The sequence below is a fragment of the Monomorium pharaonis genome, chromosome 11 (genome assembly GCF_013373865.1).
Source record: "Monomorium pharaonis isolate MP-MQ-018 chromosome 11, ASM1337386v2, whole genome shotgun sequence".
In the NCBI taxonomy this organism is placed as follows: Eukaryota; Metazoa; Arthropoda; class Insecta; order Hymenoptera; family Formicidae; genus Monomorium; species Monomorium pharaonis.
In genome coordinates this window covers 1,203,722-1,218,169 of record NC_050477.1, presented here as the reverse complement: position 1 = coordinate 1,218,169, position 14,448 = coordinate 1,203,722, and the positions used below count along the sequence as shown (strand labels likewise).

General features: G+C 42.6%; 1 long non-coding RNA gene across 1 annotated transcript; it reads right to left on the bottom strand.

Annotated features, from left to right (window-relative positions):
* Positions 1–3,099: 3,099 nt before the first annotated feature.
* Positions 3,100–11,329, bottom strand: LOC118647877. Its single transcript, XR_004965031.1, has 3 exons — positions 10,331–11,329; positions 7,627–7,995; positions 3,100–6,547 (listed from the first exon to the last, which is right to left on the bottom strand). It is a non-coding gene; the product is annotated as an uncharacterized LOC118647877 (long non-coding RNA).
* Between the last annotated feature and the right edge of the window lie 3,119 nt (positions 11,330–14,448).

The following is a 14,448-nucleotide window of genomic DNA, read 5'->3' as shown; positions in this document are numbered from 1 at the left end:
TAGCCCTCTCTCCTCTCTCTTTCTCTTCCTCTCGCCCTCTCCCGTTCGCCTCTCTCTCGAAAAAGGGTAGAGAGTGCCAGTCATATATTAGAGAACTGTTGGGGACACCTAACAAGCTGGCAGAACACGTTTCCCAGAATCGGGGGTACCTGGCCCCGGGTATACCTCCACGAGCAACCCTCTCTGGATCCGTCTCTCGCTTCTCCACCTCCTCCGCCTTTCTCGCGTCTCCTTTCACTGCCGCGTCTTTTTACCGTTCTCTTTGTCTCCGTTTCATTATTCCTCTTTTTTTTATGCTCTCTCTCTCTCTCTCTCTCTCTCTCTCTCTCTCTCTCTCTCTCTTTCTCTCTCTCTCTCCTTCTCTAGTGTTCTTTCTACCGCGGCAATCCACGGTGTATTTCACGTCCGAAAGGCGCGGATGGATATTGTTTCGCGCGCGCCGACGCCGGTTCATATTTTTTCCCTCTCCTCCGTTTCTACCACCGAGTCGAATTCTGCGGTTTTTAACGCACGCGCGAGAGAGAGTTGCTTTTGCCAGAAAAGTTCTCTCGTGCATATACTCTTCTCTGCATTATCGCAACGGCTTTTGCCTCGGTCGTTGACCAATCTAGCGCACGTCGATGGACGAGCGTGTGCACGAAGTACAAGCTTATTTATAGAAACGATGATTTAGACGGAATTTTACGAAAGATACTTTTTATGTAAACATTTAAATTTTAATTTCAAATTTATTTATTAGCGCATCGTCTACAATTGTAAAATAGAATTTCTGATGTTGTTCCTCAATCTTACCTTTTCGTTAATTTCGTATCTAATAATCTTAAGGAGTGAGATATAATTGCCTCGCTACGTCTGTCTAGTCGAAATCAACGTAATCCCTCATAACATAAAGAAAGATTGTATCAGAAAGAAAGAGAGAGAGAAAGTTTTTTTACATCGGTACGCGACGATTACACTTTACGAGGCTGTTCGACAATCTCGTTGTGAGATATAGAAACGAACGCGAAGCTATTCCCCGGCAGGCACGCCGGTGATTATTAATCCAATAGTTCTTTATATATCGGTCGTAACCGCCGTAACCAGTTTCGCCGCACGCGGTGTACTCTAGAATTACTATTAAGAAGAAATAACGCTTCGGGCCGCTCCGCTCGTATCGAGCATTAAACGTTAAATAAAAGAGACACGCTACTATTATTACAGTAGTATATCTCCTCGGGATACGCTGCGGATACGTGACGCGTCGTGAGAAGGATGAGAACAAACATAGGAAATCATTTCTGGGTCTGGAATTTGTTCGACATGCGTTGGAGTAAACGCAAACGCCTCTTGCGTGTGAGCTCGAGTGTCTAAATCAATAATCTTGTGCATTGTAAAGTTGAGTCCCGTGCGTACGTATACAGTCGGTCATTTATACGCCGATTGATCTGCCGATAAACCGAACAACCGAGCAACAAATCGCCGCAAACTGGAATTTGCTTAACTCCGTGTAAATTTCACGCGTCACGATCGGCACCCGGCCGATGTTTTGCTCGGCGTTCCGCGCGATTTTCCGCATTGTCGAATTAGCGTCCGCGACATGGCCGATTACCTACCTGCGTTCGGCAGACTAATAAATTAATTTAACGTAGAGTCCGAGGCGAGGTAAGCTGCCGGGCAGATCGCTTCCTAAAATACCCGAACGAGTTTACCAGAAATAAAAACAAGTCTTAATTAAATGAAACGGTCGCCGCACCGCTCTTGTGGATCCGGTCAGTAGTTTTACCCTTGCCAGTTCGGGATTTCGAATTTCGTGACTTCATGTATATGAGAAAGAGAAAGAGAGAGAAATTCTCAGGATTTAAGTATACAGTTGTATTTGTATATAGAGAAATCTGTAAACTGTGAACAAATGGAAGTAAGGATCTATAAACACCTGTACAAAAAGATATCTTTTTTAAATATTTTATTAAAATTGAAATAGACTGGAACGAGAAAGATTAGAATAAAACGCAATATCACGCGTAAGATCATGTACAACACGTATTTAAAGATAATGAATTTATTCTCTGGGAAAAAAATACTGCTAAATATAAATATTCGTAAAATAATCTTTCTTGCATATGCAATATGAAAGCATATAATTTTAGTTGATAAATTATTTATCCGAGGGAAAGAACTCTATATTTATTTTGCCTTTGTTCAAAATGACGCGTCGCTCAAACACCTCTCTCGGTGCCTTTTGGCTCAGGTAGCTCGGTCCTGGTATCAGAAACACATCGTGTCCTACACGAGTCGCGTCTGATAACACACTATACCCGAAACGATTCACACGGATCTCGCTTGGCCTTTGGTTGCTTTACTAATCGACTTATATCAGGAATTCTTTCACTCGGCGCAGATAACGAGATACCAGGGTTTGTTATTTCATCTTAATTTTTTAACCATCACTAGTGTTTCCCATCGACATTGCTAGTCGACATTGCAAGAGCGTCGCGTCGTAAAGATATTCGAGATTTGATCGCGTGTTTAAGAAAAAGAAAGACTTGATATAGCTTTTTAGCCCTTGAAACGCAAATGACGAAAGTCTGGCGAATTATTCATCGAGAAACTTAATTTACATATCATTAAATTAAGCGAAAAGACTAATTGAATTAAATGACGCCATTGATTAATGAAGGCGTAATATCCACATGTATCATAGCTGTTGTCCGCGTAATAAATAAACGCGTTTAGACTTCGGAGGTCTTATATCGACGTGCACAATATGCTCGCAACGATACATCACGGAAGATCGTTAAGCTGACGGGAGTACAAAAAGATTTCAATTCTCCTGCTGTCAGCTATGATAATTCTCTTGATTCCTTCCCCGTCTGTAATTGCATGGACATTACGTTACCAAATTATTTTCGGACTTGCACGTGTCTACACATGTGACTGATATATTGTATTATATAGTATTATAAGAGAAGCATTTCATGAGGCTGCAGACACGTTCTTGAAAATTCGTATTACGTGCAACGTACGAAAAAAAGGGAAGTAATAAGTTGGAAACGTGATAATTTTTACGATAACAATATATAAGAATATAATAATGCTGCAATAAATATTTTATTAAAGTTCGGTAAAATTACTAAGCGTATTTAATATTTACGTAAAACTTTACATTGTTCTTGCTTTTATTAAAAACACATAACATTAGGTTTGAAAGTATAAAGAAGTCAAAGTGCGATCCATTAGATTATATTGTTAATTAAAATTGATTTTAGACAAGGAAAAGTTAATGTTTGTTTTATTTTACTTGCTCTTGCTATTTCTAAAAATTCTTTGTCTATATTTTAAAGTAACAATTTCTGCATTTGCTATAGAGCAACAAGCATAGTAAGCTGATCTGTTTTAAACACTACAAAACGTTGTTATCGTAAATTCAATCTACGTCGCGCGTATAGATTTCAAGTCGAACGCATTGGATATTCCTGTCATTAATTTCGTCGTGTATCGACGAGCATTAAGAATTCCAGGGAAAATTCCCTCGATGACAAGGGTGAGTTCGTGAGAGAGGACCGGTGAAAAGAGAGACGTGGGAGGAGGATGGGGGTCAAGGGTAATGCATTCCGTGAGTTGACACTCGCTGGCTGGCCCGAATGTTTCGGATGGTTTTCTCTCCTTCTTCGATCCTCCGTCCTCCTTTCCCCTTTCGATATGTATCCCGATCCTCTCTCATACACCACGGAACCCGCCAGCTGGGATTCAACACGGCGTGTTGTGTAGACCCCGACGACGAACGGGAGAAGAGAGGTCCGGTGCTGAGCTACGGTTCGTGTTCTCGGTTCCTGGAATCGCTAATTAGTGTCCACCTTGTTTTATTCCCATGCTGCTCGTCCCCTGCCTGAAAATGGGTGTTCATGCCGTGGCTGCGACATTGGTCCCCTCCCCCCCCCCTCTCACGGAGTCTACCTACTATCAGAGACAGATTGACGCCTGGGATGACGATTTCATCTTCTCGTAATCGCATGTGGACCAGGAATCATATAATTATCTCTAGGAATAATTTTTTATGTACTAAAGGAATTCTTCCGCGTCTGTAACTTTATACAATGTTTTGACACATGTATTGTTTGAGTTTACATTGGATTTAAAAAAGTATTCTCTCTCTAAATGCATGTTCTAATAATATTGCTTAATTTGACATGCAAAGACATGCACAAAGTTTCGTTTTTTCAATAAGTCTGATAAAATTTCAGTTAACAACTTTGTGTACAATAGAGATAAATATCAAATTTTTGACTGATGCACGTACATAGAGTAAAGAAGATATTTTACAATCGATGCACGATTTCTTCGACGAATTTCTTGAATGCCTTGCACTTCTTCTCGACCCTTCGCACCTTCGAAAAGCCTATCTTCCTTCGGCGATTTGATCCACGCAGGAGATCGCCGGATGGAAACGGTCTCGATTCTTGGAATCACTAATTAGCGGCTGTCTCGTTTTCTTTTTTTTTTTTTCAATCGGTAGCGAAAGAACCAGTCGACGAATCTGATTGGAAGACGCTCGTATTTTACGCGACGTCAATCTGTCGCCTGGCGTGACAAATCATGCATAAGCGCACTTTTAATCATCTCACGAATTTATTATAATTTATGCCGCATTATTAATGACTTTCAATGCTATCTTTCAATTATTGTATGAAAAAGTATCGTATAATGCGTCCAATTTGAAGAAAGCGAAACGCAGATAATTTATACTTTGTTTTGAAAATGGAAGATTTTGTTTCGAAAGATGCAAACGAAGTGGAATAAGAGTGTCGCTCTAGGTATACACTACTGTCAGAAAGTTTAGAGCCAAAGATATATGTTACAATTAAAAAAAATGGATTGATATCATTTAAAATAATCAATAATTTTCTATGTCATTAAATATTATTATAAACAATTAAAATGTATAGAATAAATAGAATCTGTGATTATTTTAGCTGTGATATTAATCTAATTTTTTAAATAATATATAGATCTTTAGTCTTAATCTTTCTGACGGTAATGTATGTCTTTAAATATTATGTTTCTGTCATCCGTCTAATCTAGTTGGAAAATATTGTATTTTTAATGATTCGAGAAGTAAAATAATTTCATTAAGACTTGCGGGAGAGAACACTTTATAAATAATATTTAAAATTTATTAACAACTCCGGGGAAATCGTTTAAACACACGTCACGTTTTTAAATCCAAATTGTACCCACTGGTAATCTTGGAAGAATCTAATTTAAATAAACGTAATGGTCACCGTAAGTGTATCACTTCCGAGGGATTCAGAGCTCAAAGGGGAGCGCTCGGTTGTCCTCGGGGCGTGGACTAGACCGAAGCAGGAAGGACACGTGCGTCGTCCTGCGACGATGGTCGGATGTCTGCACGTCCTTCGGCACCGACGACGCAAACGACGGTGGAATAAAGTGGGAACGTGACCGGCGCTCCTCGCAATTTACGTCAAAAGCGGCGTCGTGGAATCCCGCATACCGAATAACGACGTCGTCCTGAGAATAATGTCCCCTATGTAGATCCGATCCCGATAGGAAAATACCGCGCGTCTGTCCCTTTCTAGGATCTCACGCAGAAAAAAGGAAATAGCCGGGACAAGGTACACCCTCCGACGGTCGTCGTCACGAGTGACACAATCGTTTATTTAGATACCCGAAACGGCGATCTAACAAATAATGTCTTACAGTTTTTTTTTTTTTTTAAAAGAAAAATTTCGAAATTATCGGTGCAAAATTTTGAAAATGTTTGAAAAAAAAAATCTATTTTTTAGGATCGTAGCGCGAACGTTTCCGAACTTTTCTAATCGAATGATGTGGTATCTTGTGGTATGATGTCTTTTCGTGTACACTTTTCAGTTACACATTATGCGATAAGATACTTTTTCATTTTTGTGAGTAATCGGCGTTTAAAGGGTCTACCTTGTCTCAATGACGGTTACCGCGTTCGTCGGCCGTTCGCCGCGAGGAGACGGCAAAGGGATGAAAAGACGAGAGCCTCTCGGGGCTGCAATCGTTCCGCGCTCTTTGGCGCGCGATAGATAATGACAATTTCGTGTCAGCGATCTCGCGGACAGCTCTAACGAGCGGCCTCTTGCCTCCTCTCGCGCCATGGACCGGAGATTCGTAGCACGAATCGAAAGAAGGCAGCGCTTGGTCGCGGTTTCCCCCAAAAGGAAAAAACAAGCAACGATAGAAAGAGAGAGAGGGAGGGAGGGCGAATCGTCGATCGACACAATGCGCCGGCATCGGGAACGCGGTGCCCACTGCGTCCCACCAGCGGACAGCAGTTTTTTGCCCAATTGAATTGAATGTAAAACACGGCCTTACATCAATCTGAGCCGCGAGGCTGAGTGACCGGAGTGATTTAAGTATCGGCTTCACCGCGGTCTTTAGGGATCCCTGGTGATGGTGATGGTGGTGGTGTACGTGCTCGTTTATACATACGACTGTAGGGTGAACGACGACCGGGGAACCGACGTCGCGGTGGCTTCTTCGGCGTAAAGGCGCGGTGGTGACTCATCCACGAAGGCTTCCTCTTCTAAGCAAATTATTACTTTATAAAATTGATGTTATTTTTGCGACACTTTTGAGAATATATTATTTTAATATATTTCATAAATACCAACGATGCCGTTTAAAAAATTACTTGAAAGTATATTAAATGAATTAATGACCGATCGTTCTAGTTTTGAATAAACAATGTCTAGTAAATTAATAATGGATAAATGTGTATTTATTAGATGTCTGTATGTAGACATAAATGTTTGTTCATTAGAGTTATATATTGAGAAAAAGATGGTAGGAGTTATTGATTCAATGATTCGATGTTTAAACTATATGATTCATTCTGGTGTATTTTCCGAGCTGTATATAGGAATTATTTTGAGATATTTTTAAATGCGCGAGTTGGCGGACAGGTTTATAATTGTGTCAAGCGATCGATCAGTGGCGTGTAACGCCATCGGGGATCGATCACGGTGCAATGAAATTTCGTTGGGCGATCGAGCCGTCGCGGCGGGCGGAGGTGTTACGAATTACGTTATGATCCCGATGAGAGAGAGGTTTTTCTAAGACGTCAATATTTTTTTCCCCTCGCGTTCCGCGCGCGAGGACCACCGTGTTCGTTAACACGGCGCACCGAGTCAATCCATCAGAGCACGATCGAGTCGGGGCCCCGGTCCCTGATCACCTTAAAACCCGTGTTCTTCCACCGGGAACGGGAATCACGAATGAAGTCGGGTTCTCCGCGGGCTCTAAAAGGGACGTATCGTTCGGACGCGCGCAGAATTTATAGTCCTGGATTTCGCGTCTCCGAGAAAGCCGCCGCGTCGCTATAACCGCGGGCACCAGCATCTGGAGCGTTTTATGATAATTGGATGTGTGGCATGTCGGCACCACGTCCCGCCGCCGTATGATGGATTTTTTGTCGCGTCCTGCGAAAACGGGAGGGAATCCCTGGGTCGGGGGATAAACCTGCCGCGAATGCCGATCGCTGGCTCCGACTTTCTGCCGAGTGTAAAATCCCGCGACCATTCGGTTTTATATCACGCTATTATCACTATTTCGCGCCGAGAGCGAAATTGAAACGTCCGATAGCAATGATAACAATTAACTCACGTCTTTATCTTTAATTTGTTTCACGAAAGAGGCGTCGATGAAGGTTCGTTTGTTGATGTACGATGGTCCGAGTCAACTGTAAATCACCTTGCGGACACCACGCGGTCCTCGTGGCAAATGTGGCACGTAAAACTCGAGCTGGCCGTCGCTGCTATTTCAGGTGTCCTTAATGGTATAATGTAGCGTTCCACGGTGACAAACTCCGCGAGCGAACAACATTCCCGCCTTCGGACCTTCTTTTTCTCGTCGTTCCAGCGGGACGAGAGGTGCTCCTTTTGTTTCCATACTTTCTGCGCTACTCGCCTCCCTCGCCTTCTTCGAATTATGCCGATTCTTCACGAAATCTCGTTTCTCTTTGCGTGAATACAACTATAATAAAATTGAATGCATCTCATTACGATTATCATCAACATATTTCGGAGATTTATTAAAAATTCGGAAATTTTGCAAATGTATTAACAGATTGTCAATATATCTTTCTATCAAGTTATTTGATTCGTGCATTATTTTTTGCTCTCAATTCGAAAGCAAATTACATTTAAAACAGTAAAATGTAGCATCATTTAGCAAAATAGCATTACGCAATTCGCTTGGGAGCTTAGATAGGCTTGGGGATCGTGTGTCCCAGAAGAGCGACAATTAAATTAAAGAGCGACAATAAAAGAATCGCGATCGGTGGCTGAGCTCAGGTGCGGTCGAGGTTGCAACAAGTTCGTGTATCTTTTTTCATTTGTCTTTGCCCACGTATTCAAGAGGGAACGATGCTCGCACGCACGCACGCACGCACGCACGCACACGCCGGTGAGCGTGGACGGGGTAGATATACCGGCGAAAGTAGGTACGGGGCACGAGAGATGTCCCCAGGTATACCCAGGTCCAAAGATATACCAAACTGTTGTCTTAAGGTTACCATATATTACGTCTGATGCCGTGGGGTCCCCGGCGTGGCCGCTCGTCCCACCTGCGTACGTCCAGATCGAGCCTTCTCTTTCCCTCCCGGGATAGACGCGGAGGGGAAGAGAGTCTCCGAGAGGTCCCCACAGATCCCGTGTCGTCGCGAGCATTCCTGGAGCTGATTTTATTTGTAGGATGTCAACCAGTCGCAGGCGAGGCGAGCCTCGGGAAAGGGGACGTAGAATGCGAGACTGGGAATCGGTGGAAGAGAGACACAGAGGGGGGAAAAAGAGAGAGAGAGAAGGATGAGAGAGAATGAGAAAAAGCGAAGAGAGGTGCATGGGACCCGGGACTGTATACCCAGATACCGGACAGAACCAAATGGCAATTAATTCCCTTCTAGATTTATCGTGTCCAATCCCGTCGATCGGGTCTCGTGGATACGCTATTACCCTCGCGAGGTACACCGATGATGATTTTTCGGTGGCTCGTAGCGCGCGATGTCTTGCCAATCATTTCGACGCTTCGCTACGAGCCGCCATCTCATTAGCGCCCGCATTTTTGCTTGTACTTTTTCCCGTACGTGTGTCTCTTGGTCAATAAATTGCAAGTAATTGGTGTTAACAAATGTGCCGGTAAGTGTCCATCGGACGGGCTGATTCGACGTAGCTTTAACGGAGCGCAATTTTAATTTTGCCTTATCAATAAATCGCACGATATATATCACCCGACGTTGGCGACATTGCTGCACCCGTCGCTGCCTGGCAGAGAGGTTTTTACGACGAGCGTTGTAAAATTTAACAATCGCGCTCCGGTAACAATATTGCTTCTGATAATAATCCATGCGCGCCGGCACGACGGTTCCTCCGCGTCACGAAATTAGCCGGCTGTCGTCGTAGAAACGCACCGCGCCGGCATGAGTTTCGCGTTTCCTTAAGCGGCACGGCCCTGCTTTTTTTTTCCCTCGCGTTTAAATGTATCTGGGATGAAACGAGGAAGCACACGAGAGGGACACAATGACGATGCGATAACACGCGCGCTGCTTTACGGGTTATATTCATTCCCAGGTAGTACGTGGGCTGAATCCTCGCGCGACTTTTCCTCCTCGCTCTCTTTCGCGCGTTACGTCATCCGGTCACACGTACCGCTCCGCTCGTCTACTTTTGCGATATACTAGGATCTCGATCGCGTCAGGATCGAGCGGGCAAGGAGTTATTTCACCGGCATGCGCGAGTTTGAATTATGTCGTGACTTCGTGGCGTTATCAATCGTAGGCCCGCCTTCCGCTTCTTTTTTTTTTTCCTCTCGCGAAATCCGTTCAGCGATCTCACGTGGCTACCGTTTTTGATTATCGAGCGGGGACCATTTTTCTTTCGCCGCTCATGCGGCAGATGCGGTCGCGCAGATAAGGATGACCGAGGGTAGCTGTCGAGGTTCCTCGACGTTATACTGACTAAATATCGCCCCGCTTAATCCTATTAAATTTATGCGCGCTCGTAAGGCACGAGAGTGATCCGCCCGGGTTCTCACGGTACGCGCTGCCAATGCATACGAATATATCTTTCAATCCGAGCGAATTAATAACATACTTAAACACAAGTAATTTTTTTTTTTTACCACCGCACACGAATTCAGTATGTCAAGACAATCTAAATTTCTGTATAAAGAATTACCGGTTATATTTTGAAAAAAAAGGATATTGGCAATAATCCTTCGCGCTATCAGATTTATTTTAAATTTGAAACCGTAAAATTATATTTCACACAGCATAATATTGTTTATTATTGCTTTGACTGTGGAATCGAGTTACCTGAGACACAAAGCTCCCTCGCCGTGACATTGACACACACAGATTCTTCGCGTGGGGTGACGAACGAATCGAGGAGAGATCCGCGGCGTGGATTCACCAAAATATTCCCCGCCGTGAGAGCGTTGCCCCGGCAGAAATGAATCTCGAAAGCGCGTACGTCCATCGTTCAGCTTGTAATGGTCCGTGGATTCTCGTCACGACTATAGATCCTTGGGTGCCGTGGTAGCTGGGACTGCCCGCTGGGCGTCCCAACACTATCGGCCCCGCATCAGCCACGGATTTCAGAAGCTACCAACTTAACATACACACGTACGTACATGTACGACGCGAAGCGTGGTTTACGTGCGTTTGCTCTCGCGTCTCCCTGTGTGCGGCAAGCCTTTACGGCGACTCCCCGCTGCAGTAGCAACGTCCAGTTGCGCCAATCGCGAAAAGAACGGGGGACTCGCCCGCAACCCCAACGTTATCGCCAGCGGTATGATATTCCCGGAGGATCGGTAGGTGCGCTGAGGTCCGTCGTCGACAGTCTTAACTGACTCTGCTCACCAATTCCATTTGTCCCCTTTCAGATGATAACCTCTTATAACAAATGAGCTTCATGCAAAAGAAATCAAGCGTTAATACATCTTTATCACTGAAAAATTATGTCCGGTGATAAAGTTGCTTTATTATGTTCTCTTTGTGAGTTTATTTCAATAAATAATACATATACATTGTATTTTGCGCCGAGAAAATAATTTGCCGCGTAGTAATTTTTAGTTATTTAGAAACTTTGTTAGGGTCTTAATTTTTAAGTACTTAAGAGAAACAATAACACAGAGAAAACATAATAAATCGAATTGATTTTCATTAAACGTGAGGAATATTAGACATTTACAGACTTTTATTATTTGTTATTTCTCCCTAGGAAAGAAATTGTTGAATAGATTGTGCGTTCATTTTAAGACTGATCATATTATTTTGTGTACGCTCTTATCTTTGTTGTTATAAAAAAAGATAATATTCTGTATGTTTCAGGTAAAACCGTTTGGCTCGTGTTCTACGTTCGGTGAGTGAATTTAACAAAATTTTATTTAATTTTTAATACAGTGAAACCCCGCGTTAGCGTACTCCGCGTTAGCGGAAACTATCCCCTCCATATGCACTCGGTCCACATGAATAGCGTGTGTGGGGATAGCAATGCAGTCACGTAGTATGTAAGCAGTTACGACGTATTCTTAAAGATTTGTGCAAGATTTTAATGTGTAATTAATTCATTTAAGACTAAGAAATGGCTAATATTTTTTTAAATTTAAGAATTTATTATTTTGTCTACATGGTCATTAAAAATTGTCTCAAAAAATTGTTTCAAAATATTATTCGTGTAATATAAATAAAAATATATTTTTATATAAATTTTTATTTGAAAAATTCACGCACATGTAAATAAAATAGCCAACACTAATTTAAAATAAATTGTTTAAATGTAATCACATAAAAAAGGAACACCGATTGCAATCAAAGCTGGATTTCTAATTTGATAATATTTTATTTATAAATTATATGTTAGAAAATAATAATAAATTAGAAGTGTAGGGAATATAAAATATTCGGGAATATAATTTAGAGGTACGAGATGTGAGTTTTTCGGACGGCTATAGATACGATTGACTTAATCTGAGACGCTCTGCTTGCAATTTTATGATCGAATACATTTAGTCTTAAGCGTAAACATTAACTGGTTACATGGCAATACCGTTACGTTCCTGAATTTCACGGAGTGGGAGTGAAACCAAGCAATAGGAGATAACCCCGCGTTAGCGGACCAGAGCCCCGAACAGTCCGCTAACGCGGGGTTCCACTGTATAAGTATTATCGAATTCCTTTTATTCTTTTTTTTAAAAATGAGATTATCTGCAGAATTAAATTTAAAATTTGGGTGAGCATGATAATTCATGTTTCATTGTGTACGTAGAATATATTTTAAAAAGTCTGATTTTATCGCTGACTGTAAACACATAATTATAGCCCGTGTCATGCAACTCTAATTATGTGACAGCGCGTTACATAATCGATTAGTTATTACCTCGAGCGAAATCGTATTTCTCTGAGACAGCCGGCAGATTGCCTCTTCGCGTGATGTCGCGTTAAAATGACGGGCTGTATTACTATGTCTATTGGATAGAATAATGTATGTGTTTTTTTAACAAACTGCCGATCGTAGCGCGCGATGTGTATCATCGAACAGAATCTCTAATCAATCGATATTGCAAAACCATTTTTGCTCCCACAATGAAAGTTATATTCTTAGTAATAGGAGTATTCTCGAGTCATCTGTAAGATCTTTTAATCTTGGATCACTACGATGAATAAGTTACTTCGATCTTATGAGATATTATTGGTAAAAGGGTTACGTTTCACTCGTTCATTTTACATGTGTTTTTATAATTTATTGATATCAATTTACAAAAGCATTGTTGTTATTAGCCTTGAATTAGCTATATTTACTTAGGAATGTGTCTGTAAGAAGAAACTTGTCATCTAATTGATGCGGTTGCCGTTTCTATTTCATCCTCCCAAGTTTCCCTTTAGTCACGCCAAACGTGCCCCCGCGTTCTCTCACGGAGTTTCGCAGCGCCTCCCTCGCGATCTATCGAGCCATCGAGGACCCGAAACGAGGCGTATGCGGCCGGAGAACTCGGCGAGAGGTCCACGCGGTCATTTATCATACAGGAAACAATAGGAACTGGCAAAACACGTGCTTCGCGCGCGCTCCAGCAAAACCAGCCGAGGGATCGGAAGGAGGGAGCGAGAGAAAGAGGTGGCGAGGGAGGAGAACGGGATGAGACTGGGTGGAGCGCGGGTCCAGATACATAATACGGCGAGGAGACCGCGGGCAAAGGAGGGAAAATAAAAAAAAGAGGAGGCCGCTTTCTTCGTCCCGACGTAGGGAACGGGGTGAGTGGCGGCCTCTCTTTCTCTCTTTCTCTCCCTCTCTCTCTCTCCGTTCTTCTCCCTTCATTTGTTAAAACAATATAACAATTCATTTTTGTCACATCCACTGTCGAAGACCTTTTATTGGGTCCTCGCTCGGACTCCCCGAGCACGTCGGAGCATCGTCTGGTCGCTGGCCAAACTATTGTCACCGTCGTCGATTCCCCCCTCGATCCTCGGACAATTCGACGCATCGATTCGAGCCGGAAACGGTGGTCTTTGGTCCGTTTGTATTCTTACTTTTAAATTACATTTTTTTTGCGATGTAGGTTACTCCTAACGTTTCGCAATCTCGCGATTTTTAAATCGATCGAGGAAAACAGTTTCAATTTTTAATTACACAGCGTTTTAACTTCCACGTGTAATTGCATCTTGGTGAATTTAGAATTTAGTTTTTTCTTGAGACAACTTACGATCTTTCTGAACGTAGAATAAAAGTTATATTTTTTTAAATACTTAATCGCGAGCTTCTATTCGCTAAAAGTGCGATCGAAACCCACGTAGAACCTAAGAATAGGTCAGGGCCGGACAGTAGTGCTTGCAAACGTCACGCGAATCGCCCACTCACGCGAGACTTCGCCTTTCATTTGCTTATCAGACACATTCGATAGGAAAAATGCTGGGTTTTGATAGAATGAGGCTATCACCGCGCGGTTGCCCTGTGACGTTCGTGAAATCCTTTTCTCTTTTCATATATTCCCGTAATGAGTCAATCGCGAGTCGCGAGCCACCTATGTTTGCCTATAATGAAATCGAGATAAAAAAAATATTTGCTCCTATCTGGAATATAAGTTTCGATTTATATGGCAGCAGCCGCGTGTTGTTTTATAAATATCGCATTGTCGAGAGACGTGTCTTGATATTAATGCGCCGTTGAATATCAACCGGATGAGGTACTAAGTGACTCGGGACATTTATCGCATTGGCGAATGCAACTGTGCATGCACACGAGAGAGCTTAAAACGTGACGATAGATTCGCAGCGAGGAACACCATTATGGATGACCAAACCGTAGCCGGTCTTCCTGGTCCCTGGTCATAAGTTAACTGCCACCGGCTGGTCCCGGCCGCATGGGAGATACTCTCGCGGCACACAGCGCATTATTTACATATTTATATATTAAACGTTTGCTAAAAAAAATAAAA